The sequence below is a fragment of the Microcaecilia unicolor genome, chromosome 7 (genome assembly GCF_901765095.1).
Source record: "Microcaecilia unicolor chromosome 7, aMicUni1.1, whole genome shotgun sequence".
In the NCBI taxonomy this organism is placed as follows: Eukaryota; Metazoa; Chordata; class Amphibia; order Gymnophiona; family Siphonopidae; genus Microcaecilia; species Microcaecilia unicolor.
The window spans coordinates 114,345,326-114,366,631 of record NC_044037.1 but is presented as its reverse complement, the minus strand read 5'-3'; the positions used below and the strand labels follow the sequence as shown (position 1 = coordinate 114,366,631).

The 21,306-nt window shown below is 43.0% G+C and overlaps 1 protein-coding gene across 1 annotated transcript in view; it reads left to right on the top strand.

Annotated features, from left to right (window-relative positions):
* The first annotated feature begins 2,819 nt into the window (after nt 1–2,819).
* PFAS (phosphoribosylformylglycinamidine synthase) overlaps nt 2,820–21,306 on the top strand; it is a 154,786-nt gene continuing 136,299 nt past the window's right edge. Inside the window, exons 1-2 of the mRNA XM_030210241.1 lie at nt 2,820–2,969; nt 19,522–19,585. The gene's annotated coding sequence lies outside the window, so the exon portion shown is untranslated. The remainder of the gene's footprint in view (nt 2,970–19,521; nt 19,586–21,306) is intronic.

Here is a 21,306-nt window from a genome sequence, read left to right as displayed (position 1 = left end):
AGGGGCCAATGCAGAAAGCTTACTGAGTTAGCAAAGTCCGAGTTAGACTGGTTCTAGCCAGTTTAGCATTCATGGTATTCAGTGAGTAATGCACAAAGGGGTTCTGCATCGATCTTACCGAATGCAGTAGCAGCCAACAATAATGCTATGCAAATGTATTACGAGCTGATTAGTATTAAAATAAGCATTCTGAGCGATGCATAGCCGTTTCTGAGTGATGTACAGAAAGGACCACCTACTTTGAACATGCAAAATTTTACAGGTGGTCTGGAGCTTTCGTAGCATGGCAGCGACTGCTCAGTGGAGCAGTCTGCTATCATATTTTACTAGTATTTGCACCTGTGTGTTAAATATGCTATGTGCGTATGTACCCCATGTAACAGCACTGCAAAAAAGTTGTCATGTAACCCACAGCTGAAAAAAAATGCTACACACAGCTTTCATATGTGCACATATAAACAATACCCCACCCCCGGGATGTGAAAGTTGTGAAACCCTACAAAAAGAAACGTAAAAAAGTGTCATGGAACAGCTGAAGAACATTGTGAAGGCACGTCCATGCCTAAGACTCGTGGCCATGATGCAATTGTAGCTTTGTTTTTCTTGGACATGCATACAGCATCGATGCTTAGCAAGTGATTGTTCTACATAGGCGCTAGGCACTTTCCCTACTAAGCTGCTCACTGAAATTGCGAGCAACTCATTTGCATGCGATTCCTTTGAGCATTGCTCGCTATTTCCAAACTGGTAACTTCTACCGTGGATCTAAACACACACATTTTTTTAATGGTGACTTTTGTGCATCGGCCCCTGAGTTAGGGTTGAGTGTTTCAACACTTTTATTTATTTAAAATAAACTGGATCTTTGTTTACAAGTTTTACTTGTCCCGGTTGGGTCAGGATCTACATAGTTTTGTATCTCCATAAAAGTGAAGCAGCAGATCATTTTACCCCCACCATAAATTCTCAGTCTCAGTCAAAAAGAAACTTTCTCAACTTGTACTTGGATTTTACGTTTGACCTTATCCAAAAAAAAACCAAACAAACCCAAAAAGACTTTGTACTAATTGCAAAGAGAACAGAATATGGTGCTTAGGATATGACTCTGTTACTGCTAAAGTGATTTTCACTTTCATGCATGGTAGGGAAACAAATTTCTTCTTCCACTTCCCTACTAAAAGAACACATTTTCCATATTAGTGATTAGAGTTACTAACGTGCTACCACACAGGTGTGCGCTAATGCCAGTAGCACCATGTGATATTTTACCACTGGTCCCAGTTCATGTAGTAGGACCCAGTTACTAATAATGCATGTTAATACTGTTAGCATTTACTTATACAGTAAGTATATTAGTAACTTAGCTGTGTCTCCAGTTCACAGTCTGCCTAAGAGTATCTGATGCCCTAAGTGAACCTTCAGCTCTGCGCTCCCACAGGGGTGGCTCAAGGTCCTACCCCATACTCCATGATCTTCCATTCCCTAATTGCTAACCCCGTTCACCACCTTGTTGGACTTGTCTGTTTTTATTGTATTTTTTGTTCATTACATTACTGTGGATGCATTTATGGATAGTGCAGGCTATACATTTTTAAATAAATAATAAAATAAATTCCCTTGCTGGCCTGCATCGTACCCTCTTTTGCTTCTGTTGCCACCACCCTAACTCTGCTCTGCCCTGGCTGCACTACAAGCTGCAATATTTAAAAACAGGGTGCGCAACACAGGGCAGGCTTCACAACTCCCATTCCCTCCAACACAAATTTCTTATTGGTGGCTGCAGCGGCAGGGAGGGGAGGCTATGTCAGGGCTTGAAAACGGGCAGTGGCTAACATGCCCTGCTTCACATAGGCCATTTAAAAATATCTCTGCCCTCAGCCCTGCCACAGCAAAACTGTGCTATCCCCTGAATTCTGCTACCCTTGGCAAACTCCCAATCTGCCTCATGGTAGCCTGGCTTTACTCCAGTTGCTATTTAGTTTGCTATGTTATACTGTTTGGTATACTGTTTTCTGTAATTTAAACAGACACTTATATTCTGTTTATAGCCCAGTGATAGGGATTTGTTGTTTGTTACATTTGTACCCCACGCTTTCCCCACTCATGGCAGGCTCAATGCGGCTTACATGGGCAATGGAGGGTTAAGTGACTTGCCCAGAGTCACAAGGAGCTGCCTGTGCCTGAAGTGGAATCGAATTCAGTTCCTCAGTTCCCCAGTCCATCACCCTAACCACTAGGCCATTTAAAGCAGATTATAGCATATTACTTGAAAACTACAGTAACATTAGAATAATTGTAAAAATTGAAATTGTAACTCCCTCCAAAACAAATATCACATAAAATATTAATTAGATTAAATCAATTAAATCATAATCTTTAGCCACAGCAATGATCAAACAATAAAAAAATATCAGAACGGTCCACCTTCCAATCATCATAAAACAAATACAATTAAAAGGGCCTATTTAACTTTATAAACTCCCAATATCTTGTAAGTCAATAGGTAGGGCAAATTGGGCAAAAGTCGAGCACACCGCAAGTTTGCAAGAAGCAGCGTGATGAACCGAGTCTTGAATTCTTCCGAATTAGCTTTCTCGGTTCTTCTCTTTCTGCAGCACATTCCTCATTCTCCAGTTGAAGCGAGATTGAAACGCTGCGCAGTAGTTTGGTCTTGGTGCAGCACAAGCAGCTCGCAGAGAATATCATTGAAAGCAGGGGGAGGAGTAGAGAGCTGAAAGCTAGGCTCAACCCCTTTTCTTCCATGTGCCTATTGCATTGACCTAGGAAGTACTTACCTCCATGCTTTGCATGCTTTTCCTCTTGCCTATCTGCATCTTGTATGTGAGGAGTGAGGAATGGATCCAGGGTTTTATTTTATGCTATAGCGGTTAAGGACGTTACAGTGTGTGTGGCCCGTTTGTTCCAGTCAAAACACGCACAGTCCAGTCCTGCAAAAGATCTATTAACAGGTAATTATCCGCTTTCATCTTCACTGTGCAAATGTGGGTTATTCTGGCAATGTAGTTCTGCCTCCTCTGTCTGCTTGCCTCTTAAATTTACTTGTTAGTTTAATGAAGTGTCTCTGGCTTTTTGCAAATTTTAGCAGATTTATTTTAGCAAAAAAATATATATAATGTATTTATTTGCAACAGCAATCAGAACAAAATCCAGTAATTTCAGGAACAGGACCCTGGAAAAGTGTTTACTGAACTAGGTCCTTGTTTCATAGCTGGTATCCTTAGATCCTTAGTGCAGAGGTGCAGTACCAAAAGGGAGCAATTTTTAAGAGAGGTTTCCAGCATGAGGCACAGTGTAGTGAGTACTTTCAGAATAAAGCCTTATAACAGGAATGGATGCAAAGGGGAAATGGTAACTGTTTCCTTTACCTCTGGGAGGCATAGTGCGTGTTCCACAGTGTTGTGGGTGCCTTATGTACAAAAGAGTTTAAAGAACGGTTCTGTAATATGGATGCTTACAATTATCCTCCACTTACGTAAATGTACGGTAAAACCAGCACGTACGTAAGTGGCATCAAATTGTGCTGTTCTGTAAGGGCACCTGTAAGTGGCATACCCTAAAATTGTATAAATGATGTTCAAAATTACACACATTCCCAATTTGAGCATGCAGTTTAATTGAATAATGAGCCAATTAGGGTCAATCATTGGGCGCTAACAATTATCGCCACTAATTGGCAACAATTTGAATTTATGTGCACATCTTGCTAGGTGCTATTCTATAAAGATGTGTGTGTGTAAATTTTTCAGCACGCAGCTGAAAAGAGGGAATGGCCGTAGGAGGAGCATGGGTGGGTCAGGGGCATTCATTTAAGATGTACCCAGTATTATAGAATGCAGGAGATCTGCCCCTAATTTAGGCATGAAAAGTTACACCAGGTTTCAGTTGGTGTATTTATTTATTTATTGTATTTGTACCCCACATTTCCCCACCTTTTTGCAGGCTCAATGTGGCTTACAGAGTATGGAAATGAGAACGTCATTACATGATTTAAGAAAACAGTCAATCATAAGCTGAGGTGAAAGAGGAATTTAGGTAGAAGGTGTTAGGTAAGGTCGTGTGAGAGGTGTTTTGGTGTACTTGGGTGGTTTAAGGAATGATTTGTTTCATTGAGGGTGACTTTTGTAGGCTCTGTTGAAGAGATGTGTTTTCAAAGCTTTGCGAAAGCTGGTTAGATTGGTAATGGTTTTTAGGGACATGGGTAGTGCGTTCCAAAACTTTGTACTTTTGTACACAAAGGTAGTAGCATAAGCCTGTTTGTATTTCATTCCTTTACAGCTTGGAAAGTTCAGGTTGAGGAATTTGCGGGCCGATCTTTTGGCATTCCTGGGCGGTAAGTCCACTAAGTTTAACATATAGAGTGGGGCATCTGCGTGAATGATTTTGTGTACAGTCGTGCAGATCGTGAACTCAATTCGTTCCTTGAGCGGGAGCCAGTGCAGTTTCTCTTTGAGGGGTTTCGCACTTTCGTATTTAGGTGTTCCAAAAATTAGTCTGGCTGCGGAGTTCTGGGCTGTTTAGAGTTTTTTGATGGTCTGTTCTTTGCAGCCTGCGTACAGAGCGTTACAGTAGTCCAAGTGGCTTAATACCAATGACTGTACTAGGGTGCGGAAGATGTTTCTTGTGAAAAAAGGTTTTATTCTTTTGAGTTTCCACATCGATTGGAACATTTTTTTCATCGTGTTCTTCGCGTGGGTGTCGAGAGTGAGGTTTCGATCAATAGTGACTCCAAGGATTTTCAGATTTTCTGAGATAGGAAGTGTGCAGTAGGGTGTGGTTAATGTGGGGTATTTGTTTGTATTGTATTGGGAGGTGAGAACTAGACACTGAGTTTTTTCTGCATTGAGTTTTAACTTGAATGAGTCCGCCCAAGAGTGCACGGTCTGGAAGCTCTGGTTGATCTTGTTGGTTATTTCGTTTAAGTCACTTTTGAACGGGATATGGATTGTAACGTAATCGGCATATATGTAAGGGTTAAGGTTTTGATTGGCTAGGAGTTTGGCTAATGGTATCATCATTAGGTTGAAGATAGTTGGTGAGAGGGGGGATCCTTGAGGAACTCCGCATTCTGGTCTCCAAGGTGGCGATCTGTCTGTGTTCGTTATTACTTGGTAGGATCTGGTGTAAATCCTCACACCCAAAATTGGGCGCAGATCCCAGTGCTCAGCGCTATTCTGTAAATGTGCCGAACACTGCTTTTAGAATAGCGCTCATTATTTTCGGTGACCAAATTTGGGCACCATTTACTAAATCCAGTTTGTATAGAGAGCAGGTGCAAGGGGATATTCACATGGACAGAGCACGGGAGAGGCATGAGTGGTGCTGCCACTTATGTATAAGTTTCACGTCCTTGCCACATTCAGGTGCCCACAGTCACATCAGGTCTATGGCTTGTGTAACTGGCACATAAATGTAAGGTGAATTGGTCTCAGGTTATGCCAGTATTTTATAATGGAATCTTGGTGCCCAGAAAGCTGCCATTATAGAACAAGTTGTCACTCGGGGGCATTGAGACATGTAAGAGGAGGTGCCCACTTAATTGAATTGCCTTTTTAGGGGGGGGGGTCAATAAATGGTGCCAATTAATGAGCCAATTATTGGCATTAGTTGACCTTAGTTAGGATTTATATGTGGATCATATTCTGTAATGATCCAGTGTCATTCCCAGAACGTATTTATTTATTTGTTACAATTGTATCCCACATTTTCCCACCTATGCACCTAAATGCAGAATACCCCCTATTGAAGTTGCGAGCGCCTAAAGTTAAGTGTGGTTTATGCGCAGAGTGCTATTCTATGACAGACGCTGTCCTAGGTTCCCAGGCCATGGATGCTTTCCTTGGGAAGGAGCCTGTGCACCATGTGCTCCATAGGGGTGAGGTTTACAGTGTCCACATCCAGTGGGTTGTCTCCAGCCTTATGCTTCACATCCTTCTTCAGCTGCCTCCATTTCCTTTTGCAATCCTCTAACTCTCGATTAGCACAAAATCTGAAAATTCTTGGAGTTACCATTGACCGAAACCTCACACTCGATGCTCCACTCCATGTGGAAACTCAAAAGAGTAAAACCTTTCTTCCCGAGATACATATTCCGTACGGCTAGTACAGTCAATGGTAATAAGTCATTTGGACTACTGCAACGCACTGTACGCTGGCTGCAAAGAACAGACTATCAAAAAACTCCAAACAGCCCAGAATACCGCCGCCAGACTCATATTTGGAAAAACCAAATACGAAAGTGCAAAACCCCTAAGAGAGAAACTTCACTGGCTCCCACTCAAGGAACGCATTGCGTTCAAGATCTGCACGATTGTACACAAAATCATTCACGCAGATGCCCCAATCTACATGCTAAACCTCGTGGACTTGCCTCCCAGGAATGCCATAAGATCATCCCGCAAATTTCTCAATCTGCACTTCCCCAGCTGTAAAGGACTAAAATACAAGCTGATACACGCTACCACCTTCTCTTACATGAGCACGCAGCTGTGGAATGCATTACCTACAGCCCTGAAAGCTATTGACGAAATAACTAACTTCTGCAAATCTTTGAAGACACATCTCTTCAACAAAGCCTACAAAGAGAACCCATAGCCTCACAAAACTACCTCACCAATCCTTCCAATCTCTAAAGTCCACCTTCCATACTATCCTGCCTAACACCTTCCTTCTCTCTTCCCTTACTTAATCTCTATACAATACTAAGTGTATGTGATATCATGGAATGACAATGTCATAACAAACTCTGTAAGCCACATTAAGCCTGCAAATAGGTGGGAAAATGTGGGATACAAATGCAATAAATAAATAAATAGCAGATTCCATTTAGCTTGTTGCATATTGCAACCCATTCTCTTTGCTTGGTATAAGCACAGAGTGTTTGCCCCTTTGGAGCAAATAGATTGGCATGGCATGCCGTGATCTTCTTCACTTGGAGCTCAATCTCAGCATTGCTGAAGTTGACCTTCGTGCTAGGAGGAGTCTTTTTGGATGCCATTGCAAGTGTGGGATGTGGAGGTTTGAAAATCCTGAGATGCAATCTATATGTCTCAACTGCATTGCTTTTAGCACCTGCTTATAATTGTTTCTAAATGTATTGCTTTAGTGCCTGATTATAACTGTTTCCAAGTGCATTACATTATAAATATGAACACTAACAAGCTACTGATGATAATCTACCTCACTCCCATAATCTACCATGCATGGACCACCCCCAACATCAACAACAACCCAACCACAATCCACCAGCTCTATGTACAACATATTAACAACTCACCAGACCAAAAACACAATAACCAACCAAAAGGAAAAATCCCCACATACGAACACCACCAACAGAAAGAGAAAAAAAAACAACAACGTCAAACTCAACCGCCGAGGAAGCAGACAACTAATAAAAATAAACACATCTAACCTCCTAACAGAACCATACCGCTCAATCCGCATAGGATACATCAACGCAAGATCAGCAGTAAGCAACTCAGTAGACATATTAGACTGGATCACCACAGAGAAACTAGACCTTCTATTCATCACGGAAACATGGTTCCACGGCCCTACAGACCCCGCCATCATAGAGACATGCCCACCAGAATACAAACCAGCTTATAATCGAACGAGAAAAACGCCCAAGTTCCGACCTAAATCGGGAGATGGGCGTTTATCTCACAAAAACGATTAAAGCGGTATAATCGAAAGCCGATTTTGGACGTTTTCAACTGCACTCCGTCGCGGATGCGGACAAAGTTGATGGGGGCGTGTCAGAGGTGTGGCGAAGGCGGAACTGGGGCGTGGTTATCTGCCGAACAGAGATGGGCGCATTTCACAGATAATGGGACAAAAGTATGCGTTTTTAGCTAGAATTAGGGCACTTTTCCTGGACCCTGTTTTTTCACGAATAAGGCCCCAAAAAGTGCCCTAAATGACCAGATGACCACTGGAGGGAATCGGGATGACCTCCCCTGACTCCCCCAGTGGTCATAAACCCCCTCCCACCACAAAAAATGATGTTTCACAACTTTTTATTTTGACCCTCAAATGTCATACCCACCTCCCTGGCAGGAGTATGCAGGTCCCTGGAGCAGTTGTTAGGGGGTGCAGTGGACTTCAGGCAGGTGGACCCAGGCCCATCCCCCCCCTACCTGTTACAATTGTGCTGCTTAATGCTTAGTCGTCCACCCCCCCCCCGAACCCACTGTACCCACATGTAGGTGCCCCCCTTCACTCCTTAGGGCTATAGTAATGGTGTAGACTTGTGGGCAGTGGGTTTTGAGGGGGATTTGGGGGGCTCTACACACAAGGGAAGGGTGCTATGCACCTGGGAGCTCTTTTACCTTTTGTTCTGTTTTTGTAAAAGTGCCCCCTAGGGTGCCTGGTTGGTGTCCTGGCATGTTAGGGGGACCAGTGCACTACGACTCCTGGCCCCTCCCACGAACAAATGCCTTGGATTTATTCGTTTTTGAGCTGGGCGATTTCATTGTCCATTATCGCTGAAAAGCAAAAACGCCCAGCTCACAACTTGGCGAATAAAACATGGACGTCTAATTGTTTCGAAAATACGCTTGGGTCCGCCCCTTCACGGACCCGTTCTCGGAGATAAACGCCCATGGAGATAGGCGTTTCTGTTCGATTATGCCCCTCAAAATCTCCCACTGGACAAGATAGGGAGAAAGAGGCGGCGGAATAGCCATAATTTACAAATCTGAGTTCACCATCACAACCACTGGCGAATCCACCTCACCACAACTCGAAATCGCCTCGACAAGAATCACTCATCCGAACCTACAAGGACACCTCAGCGCAATCCTATTCTACAGACCACCAGGAAAATGGAAAGACTCACAAACACAACTCATGGACTTCATCTCGAACACATATGTCTCTGCCTCAAACATCCTCATAATAGGAGATATCAACCTACACCTCGAAGACGACTCCTCAAAAGGCACACAAGAATGCAAAGAATTCTTAAAACTCTGGGATTTTCACGCACCTAATACTCAACCAACACACATAAAGGGACACACACTAGACATCATTACACACAAATTCGACTCAGACTCAACTCTCCTACTTACTGACACAAGATGGACACCCACACCATGGACAGACCACCATAAAGCATATGTCTCCCTCCACTGGCGAAAAATACACAGTAACGCAGTCAACAAACATGAACGAACAACATATACCACGAGAGGAAAAATAGACCCCACAACATTCTGGCAACAGGTCTACCAAAATGAATGGCCAACAAATACAGACACCATACAATTCCTCCAAGAATGGGACGACATATGCAAGACAACATTAGACACAATTGCCCCAATCCAAACCAGAACATCATATAGGAAAAAATCAAATCCATGGTTCACCGAAGAGCTGAAAGAACTCAAAACACAAGTCAGAAAGCTAGAACGCGCATGGAACAAAAAGAAAGATGAACATACACTGAATGCCTGGAAATCACTTCGGAGGAAATACAAATACACCATAAAACAGACTAAAAGACTACACTACAAAACAATGATTGGACCAAACTACAAAGACACACACAAACTCTTCCACCTTGTAAATAAATTGCTAGACACCAAACCAGTTACAAACAACAGCAAAGATACACCAGGGGTTGACGACCTCGCGAAATACTTCAAGGAGAAAATTATACAATTACGACTTAAAATACCCACCAGCCCTATTGAATACGCCACACTCCTAAACTGTCTAGACCCAGAAGACGGAATATACCCAGCAGACAGGATCTGGACCGAATTCGAATTACTGTCAGAAGACCTCATCTTTAAAACGCTCAAAAGATTCGCCAAATCCCAATGCAAACTAGACGTCTGCCCAAACAACCTCATGAAATCAGCTCCTCAACAATTCATAGCAGACCTAATGAACCACGTGAATTTCATGCTACAAAATGGACTTTTCCCAAAGGAAAAAGGAAAAATTCTACTCACCCCAATACCCAAAGACACAAAGAAAAACGCGAAATAACTAACTACAGACCAGTTGCATCTATACCACTAATAACCAAAATAACAGAAGGAATGGTAACCAAACAACTCACAAATTATCTTGACAAGTTCTCAATACTGCATGAAGCCCAATCAGGATTCCGGTCTAATCACAGCACAGAAACAGTATTAATTACCCTAATGACCAAATTTAAGTAAATGATTGCAACCGGCACCAATATACTCCTCTTACAATTTGACATGTCATGTGCCTTTGATATGGTTGACCACGGAATCCTATTACACATACTTGAATATTTTGGCATCGGAGGCAATGTCCTAAACTGGTTCAAGGGGTTCTTAACCTTACGCTCATATCAAGTCACATCAAATTCAACTACGTCTGCCACATGGACACCTGAGTGTTCACGCTATCCAAAAATACTAGGACTAGAGGGCATGAGTTGAAGCTACAGTGTGGTAAATTTAAAACGAATCGGAGAAAATTTTTCTTCACCCAACGTGTAATTAGACTCTGGAATTCGTTGCCGGAGAACGTGGTACGGGCGGTTAGCTTGACGGAGTTTAAAAAGGGGTTAGATAGATTCCTAAAGGACAAGTCCATAGACCGCTATTAAATGGACTTGGAAAAATTCCGCATTTTTAGGTATAACTTGTCTGGAATGTTTTTACGTTTGGGGAGCGTGCCAGGTGCCCTTGACCTGGATTGGCCACTGTCGGTGACAGGATGCTGGGCTAGATGGACCTTTGGTCTTTCCCAGTATGGCACTACTTATGTACTTATGTACTTATGAGTGCGGAGTACCGCAGGGATCCCCCCTCTCGCCAACAATTTTCAACCTACTGATGACTCCCTTGGCAAAACTTCTATCAAATCATAACCTTAACCCTTACATATATGCCGATGATGTAACGATATATATTCCTTTCAAACAAGACAGTAACGAAATCTCCAACAAAATCAACCAAAGTCTACACATCATGAACACCTGGGCGGATGCATTCTGACTGAAACTGAACGCAGAAAAAACTCAATGCCTCATACTTACCTCCCAATACAACACAAATAAATTTACCGCTATTAACACACCCAAACTAAATCTGCCAATATCAGAAAATTTAAAAATCCTTGGAGTCATTATTGACCGCCACCTAACACTTGAGACTCACACGAACAGCACAACAAAAAAGATGTTCTACTCCATGTGGAAACTGAAAAGAATAAAACCATTCTTTCCATGATCTGTCTTCCGCAACCTAGTGCAATCACTCGTACTCAGTCATCTGGACTACTGCAACTCACTATACGCAGGCTGCAAAGAACAAATACTGAGAAAACTTCAAACAGCCCAGAATACAGCAGCCAGACTCATCTTCGGAAAACCAAAATACGAAAGTGCAAAACTCTTACGTGAGAAACTACACTGGCTCCCACTCAAGGAACGTATCACCTTTAAAGTATGCACCTTAGTTCACAAAATCATTCACGGTGAAGCCCCTGCATACATGTCTGATTTAATAGACCTGCCACCCAGAAACGCCAAAAGATCATCCCGAACTTTCCTCAATCTCCACTTCCCTAAGTGCAAAGGCATAAAATACAAAGTACTACATGCATCAACCTTCTCCTATATGAGCACGCAATTCTGGAATATACTACCACGCAACATGAAAACGATCTACGAATTAACCGACTTCTGCAAACGATTGAAGACTCATCTCTTTGAAAAACATTACTGCCAGGATCAAAGCACATGAACTCCATGCACACTAATAGAAATGCATCAATATACTCTCTTCTGAACTCTCTTCCCCCGTATTTTCTCCACACTTAAAAATCTACCCACAGAAGGGGGTCACGTGATGCTGTGAGGGGAAGCAGACGTGCTTTGCTTCGCCCGCTCAGGGAACCTCATCCTTCGACTCCTTTTGTTAACAGAAAGAAGTAAATTGGAACTGAAACCACTCCAAATACTGGAGAAGAACGCATGGACAAATTTGTAAGCAGAAATTCAACGCAAATGTCCTCAAAATCTTCAAAAAGAATACAAGATTGTGTGCGTCTGGGGGAAGACAAGATGGCGTCGACGCCACCATCTCCCTCGCAAATACAACAGCCATCCACCCTGATCCCTGAGATAACAGAAGCGGTAGTAAAAGCTCTGGATCCCCGGTTTCTACAACTATCGGAACAGATAGCAGGGATTGCTCAGTCTACCGCGGAACTTACTCGGCGAGCCGGGGAGTTGGAGTGTAGAGTATCAGACGTCGAAGACATTCTGGAATCGCACTCCTCAGCGATAAAGCAGCTGGAATCCTTAACTAAATCTCAACAAGAGAAGATCGAAGATCTAGAAAATAGATCTCGAAGAGAAAATTTGCGATTTCTCGGCTTTCCTGAATCACTGCCAGAAAAATCTTTACTAAACACTCTGCAAACTTGGCTAACAGCACAATTTCCATCGGCGGGGGAAATCTATCCTATCACCCTAGAACGTGCTCACCGAGTGGGGCCAGTCCGTGCGACGGACAATAGGCCCAGGATCATAATCGCAAAGTTTCATCGATACTCACAAAAAGCACAGATTCTAAGTCAATATAAAAGCCATCCGGAGGATGTAAAATTTGATGGACAGAGAATACGACTCTTCCAGGATTACTCGGGGGCCCTCTCCACGAAGCGACGGACATTTTCTCCAGTTTGTGCGCTACTAGTAGCAAAGCACCTACGCTTTTCTTTACAATATCCAGCCATACTGAAAGTTTCACAAGGGAATCGCTGGCACTCATTCCACTCGCCTGAGGAGGCAAAAAGCTGGCTGGAGACATTAGAAATAGAATCCTGACGGGTTTGATTGACTTTTATTGAAACTTATAGCTGTAATAGAAATGCTAATGGTAACTTGTACAGTAGTAAGTTCCAAAGATATACAGTGGGGGAAATAAGTATTTGATCCCTTGCTGATTTTGTAAGTGTGCCCACTGACAAAGACATTAGCAGCCCATAATTGAAGGGTAGGTTATTGGTAACAGTGAGAGATAGCACATCACAAATTAAATCCGGAAAATCACATTGTGGAAAGTATATGAATTTATTTGCATTCTGCAGAGGGAAATAAGTATTTGATCCCTCTGGCAAACAAGACCTAATACTTGGTGGCAAAACCCTTGTTGGCAAGCACAGCGGTCAGACGTCTTCTGTAGTTGATGATGAGGTTTGCACACATGTCAGGAGGAATTTTGGTCCACTCCTCTTTGCAGATCATCTCTAAATCATTAAGAGTTCTGGGCTGTCGCTTGGCAACTCGCAGCTTCAGCTCCCTCCATAAGTTTTCAATGGGATTAAGGTCTGGTGACTGGCTAGGCCACTCCATGACCCTAATGTGCTTCTTCCTGAGCCACTCCTTTGTTGCCTTGGCTGTATGTTTTGGGTCATTGTCGTGCTGGAAGACCCAGCCACGACCCATTTTTAAGGCCCTGGCGGAGGGAAGGAGGTTGTCACTCAGAATTGTACGGTACATGGCCCCATCCATTCTCCCATTGATGCGGTGAAGTAGTCCTGTGCCCTTAGCAGAGAAACACCCCCAAAACATAACATTTCCACCTCCATGCTTGACAGTGGGGACGGTGTTCTTTGGGTCATAGGCAGCATTTCTCTTCCTCCAAACAAGGCGAGTTGAGTTCATGCCAAAGAGCTCAATTTTTGTCTCATCTGACCACAGCACCTTCTCCCAATCACTCTCGGCATCATCCAGGTGTTTACTGGCAAACTTCAGACGGGCCGTCACATGTGCCTTCCGGAGCAGGGGGACCTTGCGGGCACTGCAGGATTGCAATCCGTTATGTCGTAATGTGTTACCAATGGTTTTCGTGGTGACAGTGGTCCCAGCTGCCTTGAGATCATTGACAAGTTCCCCCCTTGTAGTTGTAGGCTGATTTCTAACCTTCCTCATGATCAAGGATACCCCACGAGGTGAGATTTTGCGTGGAGCCCCAGATCTTTGTCGATTGACAGTCATTTTGTACTTCTTCCATTTTCTTACTATGGCACCAACAGTTGTCTCCTTCTCGCCCAGCGTCTTACTGATGGTTTTGTAGCCCATTCCAGCCTTGTGCAGGTGTATGATCTTGTCCCTGACATCCTTAGACAGCTCCTTGCTCTTGGCCATTTTGTAGAGGTTAGAGTCTGACTGATTCACTGAGTCTGTGGACAGGTGTCTTTCATACAGGTGACCATTGCCGACAGCTGTCTGTCATGCAGGTAACGAGTTGATTTGGAGCATCTACCTGGTCCGTAGGGGCCAGATCTCTTACTGGTTGGTGGGGGATCAAATACTTATTTCCCTCTGCAGAATGCAAATAAATTCATATACTTTCCACAATGTGATTTTCCGGATTTAATTTGTGATGTGCTATCTCTCACTGTTACCAATAACCTACCCTTCAATTATGGGCTGCTCATGTCTTTGTCAGTGGGCACACTTACAAAATCAGCAAGGGATCAAATACTTATTTCCCCCACTGTAGTGTAATAGAAAACGAAATGTTATATATTATAAATGAAGGATGGGGGATCCCTTAGGGCATCATCCTGACTCTTGTCCCGCGCTTGACGTAGAAGGTTCGGGACAAAATGGTGGGAGTTTGGGGTTTAAAAAGAGGGGGGGAGGGAGGGGGTTGGGAGTGTGGGTAAGGAAGAACTATATACTGCTAAGTGCATGCAAAAGAGGATAAACGTGAATGAGGTAATAGCAAATAATTATAAGTCCTTGCGGTCTAATTTCTCAGTGGGTTGCCGTCCTAAAGTCCATGGCAGTTTTCCCCAATCTGAGAGATTGGTCAGCAGGTTAGTGTCTCAGAGAGAGTGGTTCCCGGAGGAGGCTGGGCATCCGGGGGCTCTACACAAAATGGTTAAATTCTTGAGATGTGGTGACAGGCAAAGCCAAAAGGTGATGTTAAACTTAGAATAGTTTCATGGAATGTTGCCGGCATCTCATCCCCGATAAAACATTCCAAAATATTGACCCAATTAAAACGACAGAATGCAGACATAGCATGTCTGCAAGAAACAAAACTAATGGACACGGAACACCAAAAATTGCAGCAGCAATGGGTAGAGCATTGTTATTACTCGTCTGCGGACAAAAAACGTAGTGGGGTAGCCATTTTGATTAAAAAAAGACTGCAATGTCAGACACAGCTATTGTATAAAGACAGTGAAGGTAGAATAGTACTCTTGAAGGTAAATTATCAGGGTCAAAAATTTTTACTTATGTGCACTCTATGGGCCTAATGGGTATTCACAGTCCTTTTTTCAATCTCTTATAACTTTGGGTCATAAATATCTAGATGCCCCTTGGGTTTGGGCAGGTGATTTCAATACAGTCTTAGACCCACAATTGGACCGATCATCACCAAGCCCTGGCTCGGGGTCTGGGAGGAAGGGAGGACTTGCTCATTTTTGCTCCACCTTACAAGTGGTAGACCCGTGGCGTCTACTAAATCCTACTGCCAGAGATTACACACATCAATCGAAGGCCCACCAAACTTGGTCACGCATAGATTATATATTGATATCTACCACTTGGTTTCATAAAATCCACCAAGCTATCATTAGCCCTTTAGCTGTTTCAGATCATACTCCAATATGGATAGATTTGACAATGGAGGAGAGAGCTAGGGAGTCTCATATATGGAGATTCCCCTCTTATTTAAAACAAGATAAAAAATTTCTAGAACACCTACAATTGAGCTGGAAGAACTATGAAGAAACAAATCTAAGCTCCTGTTCATCTGCAACACTCTTTTGGGAAGCTTCCAAAGCAGTGATGCGAGGAGAGGTGATAGCATTTATGAGTGCTAGAACTAAACGGTTAGCGACTGCTATTATTAATCTAGAAAAGGATTACCGAAAAGCAAAACAGACATTTATAGCAAAACCAACTCCCTTAAATAGAGAGCAGATGAATGCTTCCTTAGCGGCATTAAATGCGTATATTCACGAAAAAACTAAATCCAGGCTAATCATTAGGAAACATAATTACCAACGTTTTGGAAACAAATCCGGGAAATTACTAGCACACCTGGCACGTTCTGAAACCCAACAGAAATTTATCCCTATGATAAGCACAGAAGGTGGACGTCCTACTTCTACTCCAACAGAAATGGTACATGTTTTCCACTCATATTTCAAAAAGATGTACACAAGGCCACAAAATGAGCAAGGCCCGGTTTTAACTGATTATCTTGAAGATGCAGGTCTACCGTTGCTATCTTCAGCAGCCCAGCTCCAATTGTCACAGCCTATCCAAGCTGTGGAAATTCAAAAAGTAATTAAATCCCTGCCAGGAGGATCATCTCCAGGTTTGGACGGCTTTTCCCATGAGTATTACAAAATGTTGGAGTTACAATTGTGTAGCCCATTACTGGATTACTATGATGCAGTGGTGGATAGGGGTTTTTTCTCTTCTCGGGAGAATGAAGCGTTGATCACTCTAATACCAAAACCGGGTAAACCTCGTGATAGGGTTGAATCCTATAGGCCTATATCCTTATTAAATGTTGACTTAAAAATTTTGGCCAGGATTCTAGCCGACCGACTAGCTATTCACATACCTCAGATAGTGGGAGAACATCAAGTAGGATTTGTACGAGGACGTCATTCCGTCCTAAATGTGAGGAAAGTACTTTTATCTATAGCTCATTGTAAATCAAACAAACAACAATTAGCATTGGTCAGTCTAGATGCGGAGAAAGCATTTGATAAGGTTCAATGGGATTATTTATTTCAGGTCCTTACACATATAGGTATAGGAGGTTGGTTTCTACAGGCTATTAAATCTCTATATTACAACCCGACTGCTAGTATTTTGGTAAATGGATATAAATCACATTCGTTTGAGGTCTCCCAGGGAACGAGGCAGGGATGCCCATTGTCCCCATTATTATTCTTGCTTTATCTAGAACCCTTATTGCGAACCATACAGCAAGATACGGACATCTCGGGGGTTGAGTTGCCGGAGCAGCCAGTGAAGATACTAGCGTTTGCGGATGATATTTTTCTCACGCTCACTCGACCAGATAGTTCTATACCAAGATTACTGTCAACACTAGATGAATTTACCTTTTACTCAGGATTCTCCCTAAATTATCAAAAATCATTGGTCTTACCAATTCAGTCTGAAATAAAAGATAATTGGGTTGGCCCATTCCCGTTAAAGTGGGAATCTACAGTAGTTAAATATCTAGGGATATATATTCCGGCGGATCTATCACAACTATACCATAGAAATATAGAGGCCCACAAAACCAAAATGGAAGAGGTAATGCGGGGCTGGCAGGGATTACCCATTTCACTGCTGGGACGAGTGGCGCTGTACAATATGATCTTATTTCCAAAATGGATTTATATGTTTCAAACTCTGCCGCTCATGTTGAGTTACAAAGACGAGAAATGGTTGGGCAGGCAATTAACCAAATTTCTTTGGCAAGGGAAAAGAGCATGTATCTCACTCTCGAGAGCCATGTTACCACGTGTCAAGGGGGGATTGGGGTTGTTGAATTTATGCCTTTTCTCAGTAGCTAGTAGTGCTCGTCACCTCTCCGACTGGTTCAGATCAACTCAATTTTTCACCTGTACCAGATCAGAAATATCCCTCCTGAGGCCACAGCATTTTGCCCATTGGCTCCACTCCACGGCAAAGGGAACAAATCTCTCGAGACACTTAAATATAATTTTTCGGCCTCTGCGTAGGGCGTGGAGGCTGATGTGTAGAATGTATGCTATAAACCCTGAGATGTCCCCGTTACTGCCAATTCAAGGGAATTGTGATTTCCCTGTGGGAGATACATCACGAGTATTTCAAGTGTGGGCCTCAAGGGGGATATGTTATCTCTTTCATGTAATAACGGAGCAGGGGACTATTAAACCATTTCAAAGTTTATGTGAGGAATTTGGTCTGGCCGAAGGTGACATGTTTGCATACTACCAAATTCGCCATTATGTGCAGTCCTTGGATAGTAGGATGCTCACTTCAGAAGTGTGGGAGAGACTGAAGGATATATTGGATTTAGAGGCCCAACTCCGCACCCCACTAAAATACTTTCATGGCATGTTGAGAGATAGAATTGGAAAATATGATTATTCGAAAGAAGCACAGAAACGGAGTCAAGAGTTAGTCTTAAATATGAGACCAGACCAGGTAGAGTCATGTCTAATGTCAGTTTATCATCTAACAGACAATGCCAGTTGGTGGGAGTTACATTATAAGTTTGTACTACGATTACATATCTCACCACACAGAGCATATCGGGCTACTCTGCGAGAAAATAGCAACTGCCCAAGATGTACAGAGGAGCAAGCCCATTTGGGTCATATGTTTTGGACCTGCAGGAGAATCAAGCCATTTTGGATAGCTCTCACAAGACATGTTTCTACCTTTTGGAAAGCTGTTTGGCGACAATCACCGGAGCAATTGTTTGACATCTTCCACATACAGAGCCCTATACCACGAGGCATGAAAATCTTCTTGAAAAAAGCTATGTTGATGGCAAGGAAGGTGATATTGCAGCTGTGGTTAGATCCGGCTGGGCCCACGATTGCACACTGGCGATCGTCAATGATTCAATTTTGTACTTTGGAACGTTCAGGAATATCAGACCTAACCTCAAAAAAAGGAGACATATTTTGTACCACTTGGGCACCCTTTTGGGACACATTGAGGCATATTTTCAAAGCACTTAGCCTTCCAAAGTTCCATAGGTTTCTATGGAACTTTGGAAGGCTAAGTGCTTTGAAAATAAGCCTCGTTGACTTCATCAGCACGAAGCAAGATTTTGAATTTATAAACTGGACTGAACGCAAAGAGATAGATATGCAATAGCAGGAATAGGCAACTGTTCGGAGAGAGGGGGGGAATGGGAGGGGGGAGGGTGAGAGAGGGAGAAAACATAGTAACATACTTATTTGTTTATTCTGAGACGAGACTAACTGTTAAACATGGTTTTCAAACTTGTAAAATTAATCTGACTATAAATAAAGAGATTTATAAAAAAAAAAAAAATCTACCCACAGATAAAATTGTTATACCCTAACGCTCTCTTGCTATTCTTCGATTTCCCTATCATTTCCCCAATGTTACATTCCATAGCTTCTACGCCCCTAATGATGTTTTGACTTGACTTTGGCTTACCATAACTCTTCACACTGTAACCCATAATCGCACTGTAACAAACTGTATTTCCATCATTCACAATGTATTGTAAGCCACACTGAGCCCGCAAATAGATGGGAAAATGTGGGATACAAATGCAATAAATAAATTATAAGGCATGTAGACATTTTGGGGATAAACGTTAAAAAAATTATTATTATGATTCACATGCAAAAACATTTTGGGGAGAATGATGTCTAAATCAGGCAATTTAGACGCCATTTTTGAACCTTAACATTGCTAAGGGGGAGGTGGCTTATCTGCACCTGGGAAACTAACTCTTTTGCTCTCCATTCTGTCCCCCCCAGCATCAGGCAGCTGAAACCTTGAAGCCATTAGCCAGCTTGGGTCCACATTTGTCACTGTCTCCAGGTAAGCAGAGACCTCAGAACTTGCCATTCCCCTTCTAGTAGGGAGATGAGCTGAGATCTTATGTTTCTGCTAACAAAGGACCCCTTGCTTTTTGCAAGACATGACTGCTTTACAAGTTAGAGCACAGGCACTGGTCAGCAGCAACATAAGGGACAGCAGTGGACTTTGAAACACACTGTTTTATACTATTGATGTATTTATTGTTTTAATCATGAAACTATGTAACTGTGGGGATATGTGCAGATTATACTACTGTGGAAACACCCGTTTGTGGCTGCCTGCTGAGAAGCTGGGGGGTGGGGGGGGGGGGGAATGGAGTCTCTTGGATTGGGTCTGTGCACTATGTGTTCCTCGGCGGTTTTTCTCCAGATTTGCACTTCACATCCCCTCTTCAGCTGGCTCCTTTTTTTGTTTGCAGTCCTCCCTATCTTCATTTGTGTGGTAGACTGAATTTAGCTTGGGACATATGGCCACCCATTCCTAGGGTTGAGGTTGACAATGTTCAGCATGCTGTACCCTGTCTTAACCCTCATGTTTAGTAGACCCTGAGTCCGTGACCTGTGTCCTAGGAGTTGGATTCCCTAAAGCTGCTGCTGGGGCCCCACAGGACCAGCTTGGTTTCCATCTGCCGTCTGTGGTGGCAATCACTTCACCAGTTCTAGTGGGAGGGTCATGCGCCTGCTGAGGATATAGTGTGCTGGACAAGGCCTGCTATTGTGAGACAACAGATAAGTGTATAATAGTTCTTTTCCTTCCTCATGTACATATCCTCCATATTTGTATGTAGATAGGAAGAAGCTGTTTGTGCATCTTCCTAAGCCCTCCACCGTCCTGGTTGTGGGCAAGGCAGCATGCTCAACAGAGAGTAAACTTTAGTCTGGGCACTGCCTAGGCACATCAGCTGGTTGGTACTAAACTGGTGGCTAGCTGCAGTGGTAAACAAAATTCACACTCACTGGAACAAACATAACATGGTTCTTGCAGTCTCTCTTGACCTATTGGCCGCCTTCAGTTTTGTTGATCACCCCCTCTTATTATCCTGCTTAAATCCCCTGGGTCTATTAGGTTCTGTCTTGTCATGGTTCTCGTCATTTCTTTCAGATTGCACTTATACTGTGGTCACCTCGTCATCTAGGGCATCCCCCCCCTCCGATCTTTGCCCTGTGTGTTCTGCAAGGCTCTATTCTTTCTCCTCTCCTTTTCAATCTATTCCTCAGTCCATTAGCAACCCTGATACAATCTATGGGCATCTCTTTTCATTTCTACGCAGATGATATCCTTCTACTCTGTCCTACACACCCATTCGCTCCTTCACTAGGACCAATCCAAAACTGTCTCAAAACTATTTCTGTCATTGCTCACCAAAAGATTAAATTATTGTAACATCATCTATCTAGGTTGTACTGATCCATTAAAAGGTTACAGTCATTACAGAACACAGCCATCTGTTTATTTTGTCATGCACACCGTTCAGACCATGTTGCTCCTTTGCTTGAAAAGTACCATTGGTTACCGATCCATCAACATATACTTTTTAACCTACTAGTCGTTATATTTCAGTCCCACTGGCTCGGTTTATCTCTTTACTTCTCCTCCTTCACTATTCTGTATTCCTCGGCACATCTCCTACACTTAATCAGTGATCAGTGACTAGTTCTACCAGGCCCAAAATCTGCCCAACTTGAGTGTACCTGTCATCATGCTTTTTATTTTGCTGCACC